Below are 17,881 nucleotides of genomic sequence, written 5' to 3'. Positions count from 1 at the left end.
TTTTTGTGCTAGTTTGTTATTAGTGTATAGAAATGCAACAGATTTTTGTATATTAATTTGTACTGTGCAACTTTACTGAATTCTTTTATCAGTTCTAATAGTTTTTTGGGGTTTTCTACATTTGGTATCATGTCATCTGCAACTGGTGAGTTTTACTTCTTCCTTACCAATTTGGATGTCTTTTATTTCTTTTTCTTGTTTGATTGCTGCAGCTAGGACTTCCAGTATATGTTGAATGAAAGTGGTGAATGCAGACATCCTTGTCTTATTCCTGATCTTACAGGAAAAGCTTTCAGTTTTTGCAACTGAGATGTTAGCTGTGGGTTTGTCATATACAGTCTTCATTATGTTGAGGTATATTCCCTCTAAACCTCTCTTCGTGGAGAATTTTTATCATGAATGGATGTTGAATGTTGTCAAATGCTCACATGTCAGATGATCATGTGGTTTTTACCCTTCGTCTTGTTAATGTGATGAATCATATTGAATGATTTGCAGATACTGAACCCTCCCTGAACCTCTGGAATAAATCCCACATCAGCATCATGAATGATCTTTTTGATATATTATTGAATGTGGTTTGCTAATAATTTGTTGAGGATTTTTGCATCTATGGTCATCAGGGATTACTGGCCTGTAGTTTTTTTTATAGTGTCTTTGTCTGGTTTTGGTATTAGGGTAATGCTGGCCTCATAAAATTAATTTGGAAGTTTTCCTTCTTCTTCTATTTCTTTTGAAATAGTTTAGGAAGAATGAGCATTAAGTTTTCTTTAAATGTTTGGTAGAACTCACCTGTGAATCCACCTGGTCCTGAACTTTTGTTTGTTGGTAGATTTTTGATTACTAATTCAATTCATTACTAGTAATCAATCTGTTCAAATTTTCTATTTCTCCCTGATTCAGTTTTGGAAGATTATATGTTTCTAGGAATTCATCCATTTCTTCTACGTTATCCAACTTGTTGGCATATAATTTTTCATAGTAGTCTCTTACGATCCTTTATATTTCATGATGTCATGACCTTTATATGATGTCATGTCAAGACCTTTATATGGTGTCAGTTATTTCTCCTCTTTCATTTCTAATTTTGAGTCCTCTCTTTTTCTTGATGAGTCTGGCTAAAGGTTTTTCAATTTTATTTATCTTTTCAAAGAACCAGCTCTTGGTTTCATGGGTCTTTCTACCTTTTTTTAGCCTCTATTTCATTTATTTCTGTTCGGATCTTTATTATTTCCTTCCTTCTACTAATTTTGGGCTTTGATTTTTTTTCAGTCCTCTTAAGTGTAAGGTTAGATTGCTTATTTGAGATTTTCCTTGTTTCTTGATCTAGGACTTTATTACTATAAACCTTTCTCTTAGAACTGCTTTTGGTGGGTCCCAAAGATTTTGAACTGTTATGTTTCCATTTTCATTTGTCTACATGTATTTTTTTAACTCGTCTTTGATTTCTTCATTGACCCACTAATTGTTTAGTAACATGCTGTTCAGCCTCCACGTGTTTGTGGTTTTTTTCCGGTTTTCTTCTTGTAATTTCTAGTTTTATACTTCTGTGGTTGGAAAAAAAATGCTTGATGTGATTTCAATCTTCTTAAATTTGAGACTTATTCTGTGGCTAACATGTGCTCTATCCTGGAGAATGTTCCATGTACACTTGAATATGTATTGTGGTGTTTGGGGATGGGATATTCTGTATATGTATCTGTTAAGTTCATCTGGTCTAATATGTCATTCAAAGCCACTGTTTCCACCCTATATCTGTACTGTCCAATACAATTACTGAGTACCTGAAATGTGGCTAGCATGATTTGGGAACTGAATTATTAATTTAATTCTAACTAGTTTAAATTCAAATTTAAATAGCCACAGGTGGTTGATGGCCACCACATAGACAATGCAGGCTTGGAGCATACAACCACTATGAAATTTTTGGTGGATAGATACTTTCAAAAACAGTAGATAAATAAGCTAACCTTTAAAACATTAAAAATAAAATTTATGTATCACAGAGATGGCAGCTTCATAATAATATAAATATAACATTTTTAAGTTTGCATAAATTTCTCAAAAATCAATGAAATAAATAGGGAGTATATATATACACACACATACATATACATATATAACATATATATGTATATATAATATATACATGTGTGTATATATGTAAACATATATATATAAGAAAATTTTGGAATCATTTGTGCTCATCTTACTGGACAGACTTTTTAATGGGCCAAAGAACTCTTAACAGCAGTCCTATTTCCAGATTTCATCGAAACCCTCAAGGAAATAAAAAAGGCAACCTAACGTGAACATCACTCAAATGCTTTCTATAATCTATCAACAATCCCTATCCCTGCTCAGTCACAAACTGTAAGAACCACGAATTCTACCAGAATCCTGAACAAACCCAACTAAAGTCTAAGGTGTTTCTGTCACCCTATTTGTTCCCCAGTCCTAAGTTCTTCAGATTTGATTTTTATGACCCGTTTTTATCACTAAAAATGGTCCTTAACTTTCAGTCACTTGACAAACATTTCTTATTATGTTAGGTGCTATATTAGGAAACAGATGAAAAGTATAATCTTTGTCCTTAAATAAATTATAGTCTAGAGAGAGCAAGCACCCAATAAACCTGCAGAACTGAACAGTGATTAAGTGCTAAATGAGTACCATCTATATACCTATATGGTTGCACAGAAAAGGAACACCTAATTCCCAGGAATAGAAAAGAAAAGGCATCAGGGAAGTGAGGCAACAGCAGAGGCATCCCTAAGCTAAGTCTTAGAAGATAAGCAGAACCTAACAAAGCAGTCAAGGAGGAAAGAGAAGTGTTTCAGGCAAGGAGAAAACATGCAAAGGCTCAAAAACCAAGAGAACTCAGAATTGAAGGAAGTTCAGTATTGAAATACAGTAAAAGAGGAGAGAGGAGAAAAGAACATTAGACAGGTGGGTAGAGACTCAATCCTGAAGCTCTTTGCTTACATGGGATGGAGACTGGATTTTATCTGGAAGGTACAGGAGCCCAAAGAATTCTGAGCTCAGGAATAATGTGATCAGATTTGCATTAAAAAAAAAAAATCACTCTGCAACAGCATGAGGTATAAATAAGAGAAAATCTGAGATGGAATATAGGATGAGCGCATTAGAGCATTCTAGTAGCATAAGGGAAAAAAAGTGCTCAAACTCAAGCAGAGACAATAGAGATGGTGACAAAATGATGCACTTGAGGGGTGTTTAGAGTATGAAACATGAATTGACTGTATATGGGGATAAGGAAGAATAAAAATCCAGCATTCCAGTTCCTTACTTGAGAAAAAGGACACTGGTATTCATCAATAAAACAGAATACAGGGAGAACAAGAAGTGCAGGTTTGAGAGGCAATTTTGAGTATTGAAACCCAGGAAGAAGGTAGTAGTCAGTAAAATCAATAATACCAAAAAAAAAAAAAAAAGGCTCAAATCTACAAGCCCCAGCTCAGACTTACTGAATTAAAAACTCTAGGAATGGAGCCCAGCAATCTGCATTTTTAATCACCCTCCAGATGATTCTGGTGTATGCTAAACCTGCAGAACCACTAGTCTTGCCAAACATTACTGGTAATACTGGCAAAGAATCAGGCAATCAAGTGGGCAGTGATGATGACAGAAGGGAAAGGTGATTAGTAGGAGGAGTAGAATCCCAATCACAGAAGATTTAAAGAATACACTAACAGAAGGGAGAGCACATGTAGACTCTTCTTTCAATATAGCCTGAAGAGAAGAAGAGGTGACTAAAAAAAAAAAAAAAATTACTAACAGAAAAAAGTCCTCCAAAAGGAATAAAATGATTCAGAGCCCAGGCAGAGGAACTGGCCTTGGGAGGTATGCCAGACACCAGTGGTTGCCTTCCCAGTCCACTCTCCTTCCTGGAAAACAGAATCCTAATTTAGTTCTTCTCTGGGAGGTTTGGAGGGCCACAAATCTTGACTAGTCTAAGCCAATCACAGGACTTCTATACCCCTTGTCTGGACTGGTTTAGAAATGGGTTATATGATGTACATTCAGGTAGTGAAGTTTGCTAAAAGCTTTTTTCACTCTACCAAAAGACATAAAAGAAATGCTATGGCCTGAATTTTTGTGCTCCCCACCCCACAAAATTCACCGGTTGAAGCCCTAATCCCCAACATGATGGTATTTGGAGATAGGGCCTTTGGGAGGTAGTTAAGGTTACATTAAGTCATGAGGAGCCCCCAAAATGGTATTAGTGTTCTTACAAATCAGAAAGAGACTAGAAAGCTTTCTCTCCGCCATGTGAGGAAACAGCCAAAAGGTGGTTGTCCTCAAGCCAGAAAGAGGCCCTCACCAAGAATTTTCAGGCAACTTGATCTTAGACTTCCCAGACTCCAGAACTGTGCAAAATAAATGTTGTTTAGGCCACCCAGTCTATAGTATTTTATTATAGCAGCTGTACTGCTGCTGTACAAGACAAGAGACACCTTCCTTTCTTACAATCTTGGGTACTTGGATATGAGGATATAAATCTTAGAACTAAAGCTGCCTGCCATCTTCAGACCAAGAAGGGACAAGCCTGAGGACAAAAGCTAACTCATCCAGGATGTTAGAATGGAAAGATCGATCCTGAGAGCCTAATGACAGCAGTTAGCTGCTACATGAACCAACTATAAAACCATCTTTCTTCCAAATTTCTAGTTATATGAGATCATAAAATTTACTTATTATTTTCAGTTTCAGTTCGGTCTTCCATTACTTGCCAGCTGAAAGCATTCTGATACAGAAAGACATTTTCACTGAGATGGATAGTATAAATGAAATTAACTTTGCCTATTGGAGACATGGGAATTTGAGGGAATTTCAGACTAAAGTTTCATTTATTAAACAAAATGAAGCTCATAGAGATCTATTTTATAAAGGGACTGCCTTAACAGCTCTTTTCTACTTTAAAATGTCTAGTATTTCTAATGATAACAATAGTCATGAAGAAGATGATGGTGATAAGCTCATGGTTATTAAAATATTTTTTAAAAGCTAGGAATTTTATCCTTGTATTGTTTACCTTCTGCATTCCATGTGACTTCAACAGTGAAATCATACCAATATCTTCTACTTTCTATTTATATCAATTTTCATGTCAGCTTCATTTTTCAAACTTTCTTGGTATATAACACTATCCCACAATACAGTTTACAGAGGGAACCCTTAACCTGAAAGAACACACACTCTGAAAACCAAACAATGTATAAAAAGATTTCTATTTTTATTTCCATACATTTTCTAAATCTGTTCAAGAAAAAATATTTCAACTGCATCTGTGGAATGATACGTTTGATTCACATCAAGGGGTGGAAAACCAGCACTGTAGCCACGTAGATAAACACTAGAGAAAGTACCATTTGAGCACAAATAACAAAAAGCACTAGAATTCTATGCCTATCTAAGCAGTCCCCAAATGGAGAAAAACAAAATTGGAAGTTAAATTTTAAGACAGGTTTTGAAGCCCAAAACATTTTTCCTATAGAAACAATGTGACTGCGTCATTCCATTACTGGGCCAGTCCATAAAACCCTTATAAAACCATACGCACGCCTAAGACTACTGTTGGAACTACACCCAGACAGAATAATACTTTTTCCTTTGGAAAATACATGATTTTCTCCCTCCACCCTCTACCAAGTCCCAGGAGAGCAGGCCTAGCCATGGGCTCTATTCACCTTTCCAACTTCATCGTTACTCTGCGCACTGCACGTTCTCTGGGTTGGCCACACTGCCCTCCTTCAACCCGCTGGGTCTTTTCCCCTTGTAGTGGCTGCAGTCATGCCCTCCCCGACCTCTGCTAGGTCACCTCCCTCAGCCTTCTCATCTCAGCTTAAATGATACTTCCTCAAGAAGACAGTTCCTCCTCCCCACAGTGTCACTTGTTTCTGCTGCACTCCTCACCAGCAGTTCTCCCACTGTATTGTAATCACTTTGCTTAGCCTCCTTGTAATCTCCATATTTGGGGGATACATCTTACTTGCTATTTTAAACCTAGGGCGTAGATGAGTAGCTGGCATTTTGATGTTTAATACATATTTTTTTGTATGAATGAATTTACATAACAAGGTACTTCAATTTGTTTTTAACCTAACCATGGAATATGTAACCTGATCTATGGTCACTACCAGGAGATAAAGCAGTTTTCCAAAGATTTCTCCACTCCTGAATTGATACCCACACACTGTTCATAGAGAGGAGGCTACCTATCCAATTTCTTCCCCAGTGCTAGTTTATAAAGTAACTTAAATAGAGCATTAAAATTCTAGCAAACAGAGTATATATTCTAATATTATCTGTTCTCTTTCTTGTAGGTAATGTCATTCATTCTTTTGTTTGTTTGGGCTTTTTTTTATTTTTTATTCAATTTAATTATCATATACTATATTATTAATTTAAGAGATAGAATTTAGTGATTCATCAGTTGCATACAACATCCAGTGGTCATTACTTCATGTGCCCTCCTTAATGCCCATCTCCCCACCCATCTTCCCTCCAGCAACCCTCAGTTTATTTCCTATAGTTAAGTGTCTCTTATGATTTGCCTCCTTCTTTGTTTTTGTCTTATTTTAGTTTTCCTTCCCTTCCCCATGGTCATGTTTTGTTTCTTAAATTTCATATATGAGTAAAATCATATGGTATTTGTCTTTCTCTGACTTATTTATGTCCATCAACAGATGAATGGATAAAGAAGGTGGGGTATACATATGCAATGGAATATTACTCAGCCATCAGAAAGAATGAAATCTTGCCATTTGCAACGACGTGGATGCAACTAGAGGGTACTATGCTAAGGTAATGTCATTCATTCTTAGGGCTTTTACTACAATCAATGAAATGCTAATTCCCAAATTTGTATCTCTAGGCCTGATCTGTCTCTTGCCTTAAAAATCGAAATTTCCAGGCATCTACAATTTTATACCTGAATGTCCCATAAGGACTAACGTTCCTTTTCTCCTGTGTTCCCCGTTTCAGATAATGACATTACCATCTGGATACTAGAACCTGACACTCAAGTTCTCTCACTCGTGTTAGTTAGTTGGTCCATGGACCAACAGTGCTTGTTGTTCATCACCTGTAATCTTTTTAGAAACACAAGATTGTGCCCCACCCCAGACCTACTGAATTAGAATTTATCTTTTAACAAAATCCCCAGGTAATTCATGTACATATTAAAATCTGAGAAACACTGATCTATAAATTCCTTTTTCTCCTTACCCCCACACATCAAGTCCACTGAGTCTACACAGAAAAACGTCTCATATATATTCCTTCCCAACCATTTCTGTTACTGCCCTGATTTAAGCTGTCACCTCTTATCTGGAACATTGCAATGACCTCTTAGTGGATCTCATTCCTCTAATCCACCGGTTCTCATCCAGAAGTTCATAAGAGACACTCTGTTGTACAGCTAATCTGAGAAAGGCCATATGGTTGGCTGACCAGAACTGTGCATAATATAAAACTTGTCTTACCTATGTTGCAATCAAAATCTAGGGATGCATACATATGGCAAGGAATGCAAAAATAGAAGCGCAAAGACTGAGAACCACTCTTCTCGTGTCTCCACGCAACAATCATTCTCCATACTGACCTCAGTTTTCTTTCCAAAATACAAATATGATCACGTCATATCCCTCTCTAACAAAAGTCTTTCAGTGGCTTCTGCACACATCATGTACTTCCACACCTCCCCCTTTCTGTTCATGCTTTCCTTTTTTTCTCCTTTTGGCAAAAATCTTGCTCATCTTCTAAAGTCCTGCTCAAGAATCAACTCACTGGGGAAAAAAAAAAAAAGAGTCATCTTATCTTGCCAATTTTCTTGGTAAATAACTGCTTCCCCCTCCTCTTGCACCCCACCATATGTTCATCACGTGATCATGGCTGCCTATCTTCCCTGCCAGACAAGGACTTCCCTGAAGGCACTCTGTATCTCAGTCACTGACAGATGGTAGATACTGAAAAAATATAAAAGAAGTCAATTACCATTTATATCTGACATCATCAAAAGCTGCAGAACTTCTCACTGATAACGTGAATACCTTTATAAACTATAAAATACTAAGTAGTACCATATATCTATAAGATGGAATCATTTAGGCAATGAAACGAAAAAGGAAGATACCTCTCAAGCTAGATACATCCAAGCATAGTAAAAGTTTACATATGTTTGGAGACTGAATTCACAGTCACATAAATGCAGCTACCATTGTGAGCCCACAATCTGGGTAGGTCTACCCTGCTTCTTGATAGTTAAGCCATATAACTGGACAAGAAGAAGAGTTTAGCCTCTGATGAGGAGAGGGGGAGATGAGTCTGCCAGGTGACTTTAAAAATTATATATTTTATCATAAAGATTAAAAACTTATCTTTATGTAATAAAGAAAATTATTATCTGTAATTTAAAATCATTAACATTTCATTTTTTGCATATTACTTTTCCAAATGTCGTTAAATCACACTAAACATACCATTTTGTAATCAGTTATAAAATTCTGCCACAAATTACACTCATAATTACACTTCCAGTGACCACATTATTTTATCATCTTGAAATACCTATAGTTCATTAAAACATTCATCAAGTTTCATTAATTTAGTTCAGCATTTATTGAACAACTGCTGTGTGCCAGGCCCTGAGACACCAGACCACCCCTAACCTCAAGAACCCCAACTCAAGTGGCAGGAGTTGACGCATATACCCAGCACTGCAGCCGAGTGCTGAACGCAAATAAAGGATGGCTCACCAGCAGTGCTAAGTGGGGTGGGATGCCGCTCCATCTGAGTGCTGCTCTCAAAGGATGAGAAGTCAACAGGAGGTCAGGAGGAAAAGGGGGGAAATGCAATATGGACAAGGCATAAGAACCTAAAATCACACACAGAGAAAGGTAGTGGCTGAGAGTACAGCACAAGAAACTAAACGTGAACAGCGCCCACTCCATTAAAACCTCACCAGAACTGGAAGTTATTTTAATTTCCAGTACTTTCAAGAGAATAGAGAGGGTGACTCAAGGTAGATTTAAAATGCATTTCTTTGATTACCTGTGATGATGAACATATTCTGACATTTTTATTACTAATTGTATTACTCATCTGCTAAAATTCTCTGTCCATGTATGTACTAAGTCTTGATATTTTTTTCTTCATTAAGTTGAAGAGAACTCTTCAGGTATTACAGATATTGACCCTTAGTCACACCTGATACGAGCCTTTCCCCCAGTCTGTTATATGATTTATAAGTCTTAAATGTTATATATTCACACTGTTGACCGATTTTTTGGTGAGTTTTTCACTGCTCCAATACTGAGTTATTGTACTGAGTTACTGAGTTATCACTAATGTGATAAATATTACATTCTACTTTCTTTTTTAATATTTATTTATTTGAGAGAGAGAGAGAGCAAGCATGGGCGGAGGGGCACAGGGGGAGGGAGAGAGAGAGAGAAGCCGACTCCCCACTGAGTGCAGAGCCTGACATGGGGCTCAACTTCACAACCTTGAAATCATGACCTGAGCCGAAATCAAGAGTCAGACGCTTAACCAACTGAGCCACCCAGGAGCCCCTACATTCTATATTCTACTGAGTTTTCTAAAGTGTGATCGTAAAAATACTCAGCTCTTAATACCAGCTAGACCTGATAAAGACATGATGTACACAAACATTCACATACAGCCATTAATCTCCCTCTTTCTATCCTACTCCCATTCCCTTTGCCAAAATACAGCTAAGGAATTCCTTTGCATACAAACTCTTCTTTTTTTTTTAAGTTTTTTTTAGGTTTTTTTATTAAAAAGTTTCAACGTACATTTATTTGCATGGTCTAAGTTTTACAACTACATGACATCCAAAGTTCAAAAATATAGTTTCACGACTGAAAAGAGATGTTGGAACATTTGTTTGCAAGAATTAGAAAAATAATTTGATTTGTAGATATTGCCTACATTGGACATTTATTATATTCAAATTCCTTTACCTAACTAACAATGCTGGAAGAGAACAGCTGGAGCAGGCGTCCTATGCACTATGTTTAGAGATGGCCCTGAAACATCCACACCCTCTACGAAAGAAATAAGAATTAATATTTTAAGGCACATATAAGGACACAAAATACTTAATGGATGCATCAGCAATAAAAACCAGTGCTAACTCTGAAGTACTGCTGGCAACATTTCACTCCTATACCTTCTACGTCCCCAAAACTAGAAACAACCTGCATTTTCTTTGAGGGCTTGGCAAGCCATAGCCTTTTTTTTTTTTTTTTAAAGATTTTATTTATTTATTTGACAGAGAGAGACACAGCAAGAGAGGGAACACAAGCAGGGGGAGTGGGAGAGGGAGAAACAGGCTTTCCCGCCGAGCAGGGAGCCCGATGCAGGGCTCGATCCCAGGACCCTGGGATCATGATCTGAGCCGAAGGCAGACGCTTAACAACTGAGCCACCCAGGCGCCCATGCCATATAGCCTTTTGACTTGATGTTATGGCAGGCAATTTTAAAATTAGAAAGGGGGGCTTGGTCAAGTGGTTTGCAGTTGAGCACATCTGACTCCCACGGGAGTTTGGAAATTGGAGGGCAAAGGACACATTCTAGGTGTCACAATGAGGGAGCACACACTGCTACCAGTGAGGAACCAGAGATCCGAAGAAGATCCAAAGTGTTCCACTACCTATAAGGCAATCTCGTACAAAATGTACACCCCAGATGCCAATGGCCACCTCACTTTAGCTTATAGCCCAAGATGACTTGCTTCCAATGTCTGGTCAAGGCAAATCTCCTGACTTCCATTTGTTCTATCCACCCTGCCATAGGTACTTGTTTCACAGCGACAGGGCCTGCCACAGGGAAGACTGGGAAGTGTACCTGGCTTTATTGGACTTCCTCCTTACTCCTCCTGTGGAGACTCTCACTTTACTGCCCATTCTGGCCTGAAGTCATTCAAGTATCCTCACAAGTTCCTGGGCTTTAGCTACACTCTTCCCGCTCTTATCCACCAAAACCTGTTTCCTGGAAGTTTTCAGCAAATACCTGATAAACAAATCACTCTAAGATACTAATCTCATGATAATACAATGTATTCTTCTTCCGAGGGATATCTGTATTGAAGATTTAATCCAAAGATACTTCTTACCGTCCCCTCTATTACCACCCTGGTCCAAGCTACCACACCATCTTTCTACCTGGATCACCACAACAGTTTCTTAGCAAGTGTTCCTGCTTCAACCTTCTAATTCATAGTCTCTTCTCAACAGTGATCTATCATTTCCTAGCCCCAAGCCCTCTGCCAGCTCCCTAATTCACTCAGAATAAAAGCCAAGTATTTCCAATGGCCTGCAAGGCCATAAATGAAATGAGGAAAGCTGGAGGAAGAGTGTACCAGAAAGAAATAACAACAGTCTACTTTGGTCATGTTAAATATGAGATGCCTAGGAGACATTCCAGGGGAGCTGCCAGAAAGGCATTATCCTCAAGATCCTCAGACGAGAGCTCTAGACTAGATAAATGGCTCTCACCTGGGGGTGATTCTGCCCCCCCCCCCAGGAAACACTCCGCAATGTGTGACACATTTTTGGTTGCCGCTTGTAGGATAGAGGGAATTCTACTGGCATCTAGTGGGTAGAAGCCAGAGACGCTGTTGCGATACATCCTACCTACAGTGCACAAGACAGCCCCCTGACAAAAATTTACCCCATCTAAAATGTCACTAGGTGCTGAGGCTGAGAAAACCTATGCTAGAGAAATAAATATGGGAGACGTAGTCAAATAGATCATATTTAAAACCCGAAGTGCAAGGTGAGAAAAACAAGAAGCCTTGAGGAGCTCCTCTTCCAGCAGTCAGGTAAAAGTGGAAGAACCAACACAGAAGACTGAAAAGGGTCAGCCAGAATGGGAAAAGGCAATGCAGGAAAGGGTGGTGGGCCAAAGGCCAAGAGAAGAGTGTTCCTGAAAGGAAGCAACACTCAACAGTGGTCCACTCCAGGGAAAAGGGCTAAGATGGCAAGCGACACCGGTCAGGGGTAAGGTTTGAAAAAATGGAAGAGGTGTGCTGTGGGCCTAAGAGAACAGAGGCACATGGGAAGGCTGCCAGGCAAATGAGGCTGCTGCATACATCACTCAAGCGAAACCAACAGGCAGGTAGTTGGGCTCCTCCAGTCCTCCGGCTTTACCAGATGGGAGAGATCAGAGAGGTGCAAAGGAATAAGGGAATCTGCAGGACAGCAATCTGAATTGGGGCAGCGAGGGGCTGGATAAGGAAGAACTGATGACAGAAGGGAACTAAGGAACAGAGAGGAGTGGGGGAGGGGCTTAACGAACTGAAACACTTGATGAGTCATAAACATGTTTCCATATCAATAAATATACTCCTCTACCATGCTTTTAATTGTTCCATATTAATATAATCTGTTTCTTAATACTATTAAAGGAAATGTGATTTTACTTTAGTAAGAAAGAGCTATTTACTAGCTGAACACTGCTCAGGGTCCTATTTACTTTGCCAGACCAGGATGAAACAGCATTTGTGGAAAAGACCATGTAATCATGAAAGATATGCTAAATAACAGTCATGGGTTAAAACACTGGCGTTTTCGTTGCTCATGTTGCAACTCTGAATGACTTACTTAACCTCTCTGATCCTAAATCTCTTTACTTAACAGAATGTGGTAGGCACAGGAGGCACCCAAATCCCCTTCAAGAATATCCACATCCTAATCCCTGGACTCTGTGAATACGTTACGTTACATGGCAACCAGGAATTAAGGCTGCTAATCAAATGACCTTAAAATAAGGAGACTATCCTGGAACACCCAGGTGAACCCACAGGAACCACAAGGGTCTTAAAGGGAAAAGAGAGAAGTATAAGAACGAGAACCAAAGGCTGCCTGTGAGACTTCACCCACCACCACTGACTCTGTAGATGGAAGGAGGGCCACAAGCCACAGAATGTGGGCAGCCTCTAGAAGCTGGAAAAAACAAGAAAACTGATCTCGCCTAAAACCTCCAGGAAGGAGGTTATTAGTATTATTAGTGCTAATACCATCACAGCACCAAAACCAATGGTAGTCAAGAGAAAGAACACTGACTCAGTTCTAGAATTTACACAACTCTGCGACCTAAGACATCTTAGTTAACCTTAGTTATCCTACAGGACTCGTTTCTCTCACTTACTAAACAAAATAAGGGGGCCTAGAATACATGACTTCTAAAGTTCCTTCCAGCTCTAAAATTTTATGATTCAAAAACCTAATTCTTTAATGACATTCTACTTATTGCTAATTAAGAGATTCAGAAAATCCTATTACATAAAAACAGTAAGCCAAGCAGTTTTCATTTAATGTTTCAACATTTTCAGTATTTTATATTGCTGAGTTATAGCCTTATAAAGTTGAGTCATGGCATAAAAATCACAGACCTGCAAGCAAGGGAAAATATCTAAGTCATCCTGCTACTATTTAAAGGTCTCAGAGTCAAACTACAATAATATCTTCTCAAGTAGCTCAAAGTATATTCCCACACATTACCTCATTTATTCTTTTTTTTAATAGCTTTATTGAGATGTAATTCACATACTATGCAATTAACCCTTTCATAACAGATGATTTACTGGTTTTGGTATATTCAGAGTTGTAAAACCATCACCACAATTTTTTAGACCATTTCCATCATCCTAAAAAGAAACTCTCTATGCATTAGCAGTCATTCCCCATCTCCCTTCTCCAACCCTTCCTGGCCACTAATCTACGTTCTTCTGTCCCTATAGATTGGCCTATTCTGGACATTTCATATAAATGGAATCATACAACATAGGGCAATTTGTGTGTCTGACTTCTTAGCACGTTTTGAGATTCATCCATGTTGCAGCATGTGTCAGTACTTCATTCTTTTTTCATGTTAAATAATATTCCACTGGATTGTGTGAATAGTATGCCACCACATTTTGCTTATCCATTTCATCAGCTGATGGACATCTGGGTTGTTTCTACGTTTTAACTATGTGGAATAATGCTGCTATGAACATTAGTGTATAAATGTTTATGTGGATGTGTGTTTTGAGTTCTCTTGGGTATAGACCTAGGAGTGGAATTGCTGGGTAACGTACGCTAACTCTATGTTTTAACCTTTTAAAGAACTGCTAAGCTGCTTTTCCGAAGTGGCTGCCTCCTTTTCTCCCACCAGCAATGTATGAACATTCACTCCAATTTCCCCACATTCTTACCAACGCTTGTTATTATCTATCTTTGATTATAACCAAATAGCTGGTATGAAGTGCTATCTTTTGTGATTTTGACTTGCTTACCCCTATGACTAATGATGTTGAGCATCTTTTCGTGAGCTTATTTACAATTTATGAGTCTTCTTTGGAGAAATGTCTATTCAGGTCCTCTGCCCATTGTTAAATTGTGTTGCTCTTTTTATTACCAGGTTGTAAGAGTTCTTTAAAAATTCTGGATACAAGTCCATTGTCAGATAACTGATTTGCATGTATGTATTTTCCCCCACTCTATGTACCTCATCTGATCTTAGGGCAGCTACTTAAACTCAATAAACAAAGTCTGTGTTGCTATCCCCATTTTACTGGTAAAATTGGCATTTTATATGTTTAAATAGACTTGACAACTGGCAGACTCAAGAAAAACAACAACTTACAGCTCTGCTCCTATTTTTATTAATTTAAAGGGGCTATATATTCATGGCCACACTGTTGACAGCACACCCAGGATGGCGCCCTCATTCAACCCTGATGCTGCCTGTATCAATAACCAGGCAGTATTATTTCCACAGTTATATCAAAGATGATTCAGTCATTCACTCAAAAAATAGTTATTAAGTGTTACGTGGCAGGTGCTGTGCTCAGGATGCACCTGTGAACATGACCAAGTCCCTCATTAACCTTATAATTTGGTAGTGTTATACAAAATCCCTAGTGCTAAATCAATTTCCTAATGGCAAACCATCCAAACAAAGAAATTTATCTTAGTGCTTAAAAAACTACCCTCAACTCTCAAGAAGAAACATTACAGATTTTAATGCAAGGGATATCCTATTTTTTAAAAAAATCCAAAGTGTCAAACTTATTGTGTGGCCCAAGAAGACCTTGTTTTGAGTATTGACCTTACTAGGCCATCACCTGGTTCTTATAAATCCTTTTTATAATGCAGCAATGTTTACTTTAATGACACTTGTCAAAATGAAACCCGAGTAAAAGAGGAAAATACTCATATTTTTACCTTTAACCAGAAAAGCCTGAAGGCTCAATGTCTGTATCATAGCCAGTTCCTAACCTGTACGAATAAAAATGTTATGATAGCTCAATTAAACATAAAAACAAAAACACAGAATTACAAATCCAACCACTTAAAAAGGTAGTTCTAACCTGGTCTATCAAAGTAACTTTATTGCAAAGCAGAGGGACTAAATATCCCCAAGAGACTGAAGGCATAGCACTAAACGGCCCACACAAACTTTATATTTCTTGGCCTTGTGTTTTGTCCACACAAATGTTATTCTAAACAATAATATACCTATTTTCTTATTTTAAAAATGTTAGCATTTTTAATTAGAGTCAATAAAAGAATTTGTTGAGAAAGATCTCATGGTTTATAGTTAGAACTACATTCATTTTTGCTGTGCAGATTCAGTAAATTAAGTAACAGCTAGTAAAACTAACACTGGGGACAATGTACCATGCCTACCTCATAGTTCTGAGTGTCCTCAACACACCACTTTGTAAACGCAGGGTGTGCATGCTGCCGTCTGGCCAGCTAGGTGCCTGCAGATGAAGGCAGCACAGGCTGAGCCCAGAGAGGGTGACCCGAGGTGATCCCGGAGATGGTGTGCTACGAGAGAGGCAGTAGCTACAATCAGTACGGGGCTCTTCCACACTGTGAACTGAGAGCCTTGGGCTTTGCTTCAGGGAGTCAGGCAACAGCACTAAGTGGGCAGAACACAGCACTGCCGGCTTCCATTTCCCCTGCTTTCACCTGTCTTACATCATGGGCTTCCAGGGATGTTTTTCACAGACTAAAATCAGACTCCAACGAAAAGGTCTGTAAACCTAAATCTAGAGGAAGTCTTGGCTCGGCAGACAACAGTGCGCGTCACATCTGAAAGACCGGTGAGGACAAAATGGGAGAATGAATAATGAAGCTGGTGAGGGGCAGAGTCAAAAACAGGAAAGGGTGCGGCAGAAGCCAAAGGTCGGGGGTCAGACTTTTAGCCACTGAATATAATGCCTATTGTGGAGTGGGTGTGTCTGCTTAAAAGAGCAGCAATGGGATCCTTCACCCAGAAGCATTCAACTCTGAAATCTTAAACTCCAATATGCTACTTACAGGCTACAATCTCTTACCCTTCTAGATCTCTCAGTTCCTTACCTGCCATTGCCAATCAAAACTCCACAAAACAGCCAACATGAGCCTTCAGAAAAGTAAAACAGATCATGTCATTTCTCTGATTCAAACCTTCCAATGGCTTTCCCATGACACCTGAATAAAATCCCAGGTCCTACTGCAGCCCTAAAGTATCATGGCCCTCAGTAATTACCACTCTCCTCCTCACTCATGCTCCCCAGTTACCTGGCCACTCCTCAAGCAAGCTCTGGGCAAGGGCTCTGCCATGCTGTTTGCATACCCTGGGGTGCTCTTTCCATTGCTGTGTCCTAACGACATTCCAGTCTCTGCTCAGAGGTCATCTCTTCCAAGAGTCTTTTCTTGTTCACATTATCTAAAATAGCATCACTCTCTACCCCCTTACCCTTCATTTTTCCTTTTAACATTTTCATATATATGTTTTTCTACCTCCCCTCTAGAAGTAAGCTCTAACAGGGCAGGGACTTGGTTTCGATCATTGTTTTGATCTAAGGAGCCACACCACGGAGAACAGTGTTTGGAAGATAAATGCTCAATATTTATTGCATGAATGAATGAAAGAATGAATAAATCATACTTGATCTTAGTATGTTTAAGATTCCAGTTTTTCCCCATGCCCTCTCTATTCTTTTCCTGATCCATCAGCCATGCTCCAAGCTTCACTTCCTGTCCACTATAAACCTAGGGTCTGATTATCCAGCTTTGCCCACTCCCTTGCCTAAACATAGCTTTCTTGCTGGCTTGTCCTCCCCCTAAACCAATCTAAGAACCTACTTCTCCACTCCCACACCCAGACTAGAGATTGCTGCCATAAAAGCCCCAACCAAGTAGACCAGAGACTCTGCAAATACATGGTCTCCCATCTCAACAGGGCCCTTGCTTGCTTGCTGCCCATCAGTCTCTTAGTGGGCTCCCAATCAACTCCCCCTCTCACATTTCACAGAATCAATTCCAAACTTCCATCACTTTTTTCAAGCTTCCTATTCTTCTCTCTACTCAGCAAATGACATCTCCACAGAACCAAGAGAGGTTATTAGGTCAGACTCCCTCGATTTCCTCCACCCCTGACCAACAACCACATTCTTACCTCCTTCCTGAGAAAGTGGAGGAAGGATGCCCCTCATCCTCCCCAAAGCTAACCTTCAACCAGGGCTCCAGAACTCAAGCCACCCCACCTCCTAAGGGATCTGATGCCATCATTTAGCCACCTTCCTCTTCTAAATCTTCCCCTTCTCCCTTCTGACTTTCCCCCCACTGTACATAAATGTTTAAAGCTCTCCCATTATAAAACAAATGAACAAGCGAACCTAATATACCCCCCCAGATGTGATGTCTCTCTCTTGCCACTGTCCTAGTTGCACCTTCCCTTCACAGCCAAGTATCTTGAAAAAAGGGCTTAAACTCATTATTTCTACCACTCCCACCACCACCCCCAATTCACTAGTCAACCTCTGCAATCTGGATTTTGTGCAAATACAAAACTC

General features: G+C 39.1%; 1 protein-coding gene across 8 annotated transcripts in view; it reads right to left on the bottom strand.

Moving 5' to 3' along the window:
- Nucleotides 1-17,881, bottom strand: part of ZNF438 (zinc finger protein 438) — a 179,011-nt gene that overhangs the window by 146,352 nt on the left and 14,778 nt on the right. The window contains exon 1 of one of the 8 annotated variants that reach the window (XM_073885442.1): nucleotides 7,628-7,693. The exons of the other annotated variants lie outside the window; for them this stretch is intronic. The gene's annotated coding sequence lies outside the window, so the exon portion shown is untranslated. Of the gene's footprint in view, nucleotides 1-7,627; nucleotides 7,694-17,881 lie in introns of those variants that run through there. 8 annotated transcript variants of the gene reach the window in all.

The sequence above is a fragment of the Callorhinus ursinus genome, unplaced genomic scaffold, assembly GCF_003265705.2.
Source record: "Callorhinus ursinus isolate GAN/ISIS: 27379988/994484 unplaced genomic scaffold, GSC_fseal_2.0 scaffold62, whole genome shotgun sequence".
NCBI lineage: Eukaryota > Metazoa > Chordata > Mammalia > Carnivora > Otariidae > Callorhinus > Callorhinus ursinus.
The sequence above is the reverse complement of the archived record's forward strand: the minus strand, read 5'-3'. Positions and strand labels throughout refer to the sequence as shown.